Source organism: Diospyros lotus, chromosome 15 (assembly GCF_014633365.1).
Source record: "Diospyros lotus cultivar Yz01 chromosome 15, ASM1463336v1, whole genome shotgun sequence".
NCBI classification, from domain to species: domain Eukaryota; kingdom Viridiplantae; phylum Streptophyta; class Magnoliopsida; order Ericales; family Ebenaceae; genus Diospyros; species Diospyros lotus.
Window position 1 is genome coordinate 13,554,401 of NC_068352.1, and position 7,501 is coordinate 13,561,901.

The 7,501-nt window shown below is 38.4% G+C and overlaps 1 non-coding gene across 1 annotated transcript; it reads right to left on the minus strand.

The window, feature by feature from the left end:
• Positions 1 to 5,787: 5,787 nt before the first annotated feature.
• Positions 5,788 to 5,892, minus strand: LOC127792726 (small nucleolar RNA R71). The gene has a single exon (XR_008021196.1). It is a non-coding gene; the product is annotated as a small nucleolar RNA R71 (small nucleolar RNA).
• Between the last annotated feature and the right edge of the window lie 1,609 nt (positions 5,893 to 7,501).

The following is a 7,501-nucleotide window of genomic DNA, read 5'->3' on the forward strand; positions in this document are numbered from 1 at the left end:
ATCACGTTTAAGCCCTAAATCCTCTGAAGATTTCACTTTGACTCCAAAATAAAAATACACTTAAAATGATATGAAAAGAAAAGTTTGTCGCACTAACTAAATTAAAGTGTATTTCGGGTTGTGTTGACTTTTTTTCAATCAATTACGACGACTCCGTTTTTTTGCGTTAATTTTCGGTGCACGAAAAGTTGTTTCCGATCAGATTTTTTTCGATGTCATAATAATCGTTTTGAAATTCTAGTTCATGTCATATATTTTTTTTTAGAAATCTGGGGTACGGAGCATTCCCTGCAATCGATTCGGTTTTGGATAACTGTACCGAAAATCACGTTTAAGCCCTAAATCCTCTGAAGATTTCACTTTGACTCCAAAATAAAAATACACTTAAAATGATATGAAAAGAAAAAGTTTGTCGCACTAACTAAATTAAAGTGTATTTCGGGTTGTGTTGACTTTTTTTTCAATCAATTACGACGACTCGGTTTTTTTGCGTTAATTTTCGGTGCACGAAAAGTTGTTTCCGATCAGATTTTTTTAGATGTCATAATAATCGTTTTGAAATTCTAGTTCATGTCATATATTTTTGTTTAGAAATCTGGGGTACGGAGCATTCCCTGCAATCGATTCGGTTTTGGATAACTGTACCGAAAATCACGTTTAAGCCCTAAATCCTCTGAAGATTTCACTTTGACTCCAAAATAAAAATACACTTAAAATGATATGAAAGGAAAAAGTTTGTCGCACTAACTAAATTAAAGTGTATTTCGAGTTGTGTTGACTTTTTTTCAATCAATTACGACGACTACGTTTTTTTTGCTTTAATTTTCGGTACACGAAAAGTTATTTCCGATCAGACTTTTTTCGATGTCATAATATTCGTTTTGAAATTCTAGTTCACGTCATATATTTTTTTTTAGAAATCTGGGGTACGGAGCATTCCCTGCAATCGATTCGGTTTTGGATAACTGTACCGAAAATCACGTTTAAGCCCTAAATCCTCTGAAGATTTCACTTTGACTCCAAAATAAAAATACACTTAAAATGATATCAAAAGAAAAATTTTGTCGCACTAACTAAATTAAAGTGTATTTCGGGTTGTGTTGACTTTTTTTCAATCAATTACGACGACTCGGTTTTTTTGCGTTAATTTTCGGTGCACGAAAAGTTGTTTCCGATCAGATTTTTTTCGATGTCATAATAATCGTTTTGAAATTCTAGTTCATGTCAAATATTTTTTTTTAGAAATCTGGGGTACGGAGCATTCCCTGCAATCGATTCGGTTTTGGATAACTGTACCGAAAATCACGTTTAAGCCCTATATCCTCTGAAGATTTCATTTTGACTCCAAAATAAAAATACACTTAAAATGATATGAAAGGAAAAAGTTTGTCGCACTAACTAAATTAAAGTGTATTTCGGGTTGTGTTGACTTTTTTTCAATCAATTACGACGACTCGGTTTTTTTGCGTTATTTTTCGGTGCACGAAAAGTTGTTTCCGATCAGATTTTTTTCGATGTCATAATAATCGTTTTGAAATTCTAGTTCATGTCATATATTTTTTTTTAGAAATCTGGGGTACGGAGCATTCCCTGCAATCGATTCGGTTTTGGATAACTGTACCGAAAATCACGTTTAAGCCCTAAATCCTCTGAAGATTTCACTTTGACTCCAAAATAAAAATACACTTAAAATGATATGAAAAGTAAAGTTTGTCGCACTAACTAAATTAAAGTGTATTTCGGGTTGTGTTGACTTTTTTTCAATCAATTACGACGACTCCGTTTTTTTTGCGTTAATTTTCGGTGCACGAAAAATTGTTTCCGATCAGATTTTTTTCGATGTCATAATAATCGTTTTGAAATTCTAGTTCATGTCATATATTTTTTTTTAGAAATCTGGGGTACGGAGCATTCCCTGCAATCGATTCGGTTTTGGATAACTGTACCGAAAATCACGTTTAAGCCCTAAATCCTCTGAAGATTTCACTTTGACTCCAAAATAAAAATACACATAAAATGATATGAAAAGAAAAAGTTTGTCGCACTAACTAAATTAAAGTGTATTTCGGGTTGTGTTGACTTTTTTTCAATCAATTACGACGACTCGGTTTTTTTGCGTTAATTTTCGGTGCACGAAAAGTTGTTTCCGATCAGATTTTTTTAGATGTCATAATAATCGTTTTGAAATTCTAGTTCATGTCATATATTTTTGTTTAGAAATCTGGGGTACGGAGCATTCCCTGCAATCGATTCGGTTTTGGATAACTGTACCGAAAATCACGTTTAAGCCCTAAATCCTCTGAAGATTTCACTTTGACTCCAAAATAAAAATACACTTAAAATGATATGAAAGGAAAAAGTTTGTCGCACTAACTAAATTAAAGTGTATTTCGAGTTGTGTTGACTTTTTTTCAATCAATTACGACGACTACGTTTTTTTGCTTTAATTTTCGGTACACGAAAAGTTATTTCCGATCAGACTTTTTTCGATGTCATAACATTCGTTTTGAAATTCTAGTTCACGTCATATATTTTTTTTTAGAAATCTGGGGTACGGAGCATTCCCTGCAATCGATTCGGTTTTGGATAACTGTACCGAAAATCACGTTTAAGCCCTAAATCCTCTGAAGATTTCACTTTGACTCCAAAATAAAAATATACTTAAAATGATATCAAAAGAAAAATTTTGTCGCACTATGATAGCATGCATATTTATACCATATTTTGGCATTTCACCTCACTCTTATTAGGCCATTTGAAGCAATTTTTGCTGATATTTCATTGTTTCTATTTTATTATGCTTCAAATTGTCCTTACACTATTTTCTATCTTACCTCTACTCTATGGATCCAGGCTTTAGGGAATATTGGATGGGCTAAAGGAGCTTTGGCTCAACTAAAGGAGCAGACTTGGGCTCACTTGTTTTCTGTTGGGCTAGGCCCAACCCTAGCCTCCCTAGCCTTTCCTTTCTTTCTTGGCCATGTATTTAAGGCCTCTTAGCATTAATTTTCAGGATCATATAGAGAAAGAGAGGAGAAAATAGAGAGGATTCTACCCGTTTTTATCATTATAGCATTTTTCTGTTTTCTACATTTTTGTTCCATTCTGTTTTCCTTGCTGTAATGATAGGCTAGAACATTTTGTAACCGGTTGTGTGTCTTGAATCCATGTGGAATTTGAGTCCCAAATGAGCTACAAGAATCTGGTTTGTTGTTTGTTTCTTATTCAATTCTATTTGGTTTAGTTTGAGCAGATTTGTGAATGCATGGAGTTCATGGCAGGTTTGTGTGAGCTTGCATGGTTTCATTTTCTGTTAAATGCTTAAGAGAACAGAATGTTATAGCCGGTTGGTATAACATCTCGGAAATGAATATTGTGTGCTTGAACGGTTGTTCTTGCATAGGTCCGGATAGGTTGAATAGAGAGTGAATGGTTGCATGTTGTTTGCAAGAGATTTCTGCATTCATTTTGTTATTTCCAATCATTCTAATCCTTGGACGGTTGTTGGGGATGCTTGAGTTTGTTTTCCGGAGATCAAAGCATCTAGCAAACCAAGATATATAGAGTGGACAAGGAAGATTTCACATAGGAGACAAATACACAGCCGGTTGCACTCCTCTTATTGATTTTTTTCATCCATCTTCATATTTCTGTTTTGCCAATTAGTTTTCTGTCAAAACCCCCCCCAAACAAACTGTTATTGGTTATGTTGGTTCTCCTTTGTTGGTAGAAGAAAGTGAGGCTCCTTGTGAGAGATGACCTAGGGTGCACTTTGCTGCAAACTAGAGAAGAGATGCAAACATAGATCTCTATTTCTGGAGCGGTTCGATAGCCGGCCAGAAATTTGGCGCCGTTGCCGGGGAGCCAAGTTTTTCTTCTAAAAACATAGAGAACCGACCCTATTTTATGTTTGTTTTGTTTTCTTGTTTGAGTGTTTTTGTTTGTTTTGTGTTCTTGGTGAAAATGCTATCAGTTGTTGAGAAGGTTATCAGTTTGGTGTTCTTGGTGAAAAGCTATTCTGTTCTTGAGATAAACTGATAGCAAGCAGCAACAGAGAAGCCTCATTTGCCTTTTTGATCTTCTTTTTGTTTGTGTGTATTTTCCTTTTATGTTTTCTCGTTTTTGGAATCATTTTTGAACCAAGAAGTGGCTGTTGGAGAGGGCTGCACAACCTGAACAACTGAAAAAGCAACCCTGCAGCAACTGAAAAAGCAAAGCAACCCTGCAGTCCTTCTCTGATTTTTTCTGTATCACACCTTATTTGTGTCCTTCTCTGATCTTCATGTACTCTAATAGGCACTGAAAAGCAAGCTCACACAGCAAGTAGACAAGCCTGCAGCAGATCAGGAGAGCATAACTATTTTTAGAATGCTCTGAATCCCACTTTTCTGCCTCTGACAGCAGATCACCTGACCAAGAGGATATTCCATTTTTCTTTCTCACATTTTCCTTTTGTTTCCTCTCTTTTAACACTCCATTCAACGTTGTCTTTACCTTCCACACTAATCTCCATTTTCGTTTGGCAGAAGACACCAGCAGCTGCAACCAAAAGAAAGCAACCAGCAGCAGCCTTCCATTCAGCAGCGGTTTTGACAACCTTCATGACAGATAGCATTATTTAAGGATTGAGCTCGAGATACCGGTGCTATCCTCTTCCTTTCTCATCCCTACTTGATATGCTTTCAAGTCCATATGCTTTCCTTGATGTTTTATTGCATATAGAGTGGTTTCTAAGGCAAAATAGGAGTAGGTTTTGAAAAAAAAAAATTCAGTTTCCCGGTTACTGTTCACAGCTTTTCACTTGCTCCGATTGAGCTGATTTTTGGTGTCCAAAGAAATGGGGGTGTGGGGATCAATAGTCACCGCTTTGCTGTGAGAAGAGCCTTTTTTGGCCAAATTCCAACGTTTAGACCACTTTTTGGGCCATTTTGTGTTTCTCAGTGGCTAATTTGGTGTGGTTTTTAGTGTTTTTAGGTCCCTCAGTGTTTTTGTGTTGAAATTTTGTGAAAAATTGCATAAAAAAATCGTCTAAGGGCTTATTGTTTGACCTGTTTTTGTGTTTTTGTTTTTGTGTTTTTGTTTTTGCTTGTGTGTTTTTGTTTCTGTTCCTGTGTTCTTGGTATGCATAGGCCATTTTGTGTGTTGTTTTTGTGCTGATCTCTAGTGCATGACCAGGTCATCTAAGAAAACATTACTTGACTTGGATCTTGAATTAGAGAACACTCTTAGAAGGCAAGCTAGAGAGCTTAAGTCTCGGGATAGGATTGACTCTAACAGTGCTTCTAATACTTCATCCGAACCTATTCCAGCATTCATCAATATGGCAGATAATGGTAATGGAGATAATGTAAACAATGCAAATAATGGAAATAATGGTAATGGCAATAATGGAAATCATGGAAATAATGCAAATCATGGTCATTTGGATGGTAGAACTATTAGAGAGCTGGCTGCACCTGATGTGCATTACCAGCCCCTATGTATTCAATATCCACAGCTAGATGCTAACTTTGAACTTAAGTCTGGACTGATTCATTTGTTGCCCAAGTTTCATGGCCTTGCAGGAGAGGATCCACACAAGCATCTGAAAGAGTTTCATGTGGTTTGCTCAACCATGCGGCCACAAGGAGTAGATGAAGAGCAGATCAAGCTGAGAGCCTTCCCATTCTCACTTGATGGATCAGCCAAGGATTGGCTCTATTACCTGCCACCAGCTGCTATCACCAGCTGGGATGGATTGAAGAGGATCTTCCTGGAAAAATTCTTTCCAGCCTCCAGAACAGCATCAATAAGGAAGGAAATTTGTGGTATAAGGCAGATGAGTGGTGAGACTCTACATGAGTATTGGGAGAGGTTCAAGAAGTTGTGTTCCAGCTGCCCTCACCATCAGATAAGTGACCAACTCCTAATTCAGTATCTCTATGAAGGTCTAATCCCCATGGACAGATACTTGGTAGATGCTGCAAGTGGAGGAGCCTTGGCAGAGAAGACCCCAGCAGCTGCACAAGAGCTGATATCAAAGATGGCACAAAATGCCCAGCAGTTTGGCACCAGAATTAACACTCCTACAAAAGCCATAAATGAAGTCAATGTGGCTGCCACTATGGACCAGCAAAGGATGGAAAACAAGCTTGAGGAATTGGCTTCCATGGTCAGGCAGTTGGCATTAGAGAGAAAGCAACAGCAGCTTTGTGGCATTTGCTCCTTGCCATCCCATACAACAGACCAATGCCCACAGTTGCAAGAAAATAATGAGACATGTGCAGGCATTTTTCCTGGAAGACCATTCCAGCACCAGCAGCATAGCCAACCACAACCTTCCAATAGGTATGACCCATACTCAGCCACCTACAATCCAGGTTGGAGAGACCATCCGAACCTCAGATATGGCGGCCCTTCCAATCAACATGTGCACCAGCAGCCATACCACCAGAATCAACCATTTCAGCAGAGGTTCCATCCTTCAAGCAACCATGCTCCACCACCAAGGCAGAATCAAGCCATGCAACAAGCACCACCATTACCCAAGTCAGAACCTACCTTAGATGATCTTGTCAAACAACTAGCAGCCAATACACTCCAATTCCAACAAAAAACAGAAACCACCATTCAAAATTTGGAGACCCAAATAGGCCAGCTAGCCACAAACATCAATGAGTTAAGGAGTCAAGGTTCCGGGCAGCTTCCTTCACAACCAGTTGCCAATCCAAGGGGTAATGTTAGTGCCATCATGCTTCGAAATGGGAAAGAAGTAATCAACCAAACCCCTCCACCATCATCAAACATGGAGCAGCATGCAGAGCAGCAGAATGTAGAGGGTAGCAAAGAGCAGCAACCTTCCTCAGTCCAAGAAGCCAAGCAGCCAAACTCCAGCTATCAAGAACAAGGAGAGTCTTCCAACATCCAGCCCCTACCATTCCCACATCGAGCAACACAAAACAAGAAAAGAGCAGAGGCCGAAGTGGATAAAGAGATTCTGGAAACATTCCAGAAAGTTGAAGTCAACATTCCCCTCCTTGAAGCTATTAGACAGATCCCCAAGTATGCAAAATTTCTCAAGGATTTGTGTACTCACAAGAGGAAGCTTATGGGGAATGAGAAGATCAACCTTGGGAGAAATGTCTCTGCCCTTATCCAACCTGCCATGCCAGCAAAGTGTAAAGATCCAGGGATGTTCTCCATTCCTTGTACTATAGGAGACATGCAATTTAGCAATGCTTTACTAGATTTAGGTGCATCCATTAATGTCATGCCTAACTCTATTTATGCTTCATTGCAGTGTGGTCCTTTGAAACCAACAGGAGTGGTTGTCCAACTAGCCAATAGAAGTACTGCACACCCCACTGGAGTCCTAGAAGATGTGCTGGTTAAGGTTAAGGATTTAATCTTTCCAGCAGATTTTTATGTTTTGAATATGGAAGATAACAGCACACTTGAGCATGCACCCTTGATCCTAGGGAGACCATTCTTAAAAACTGCTAGAACTATTATCAATGTGCAT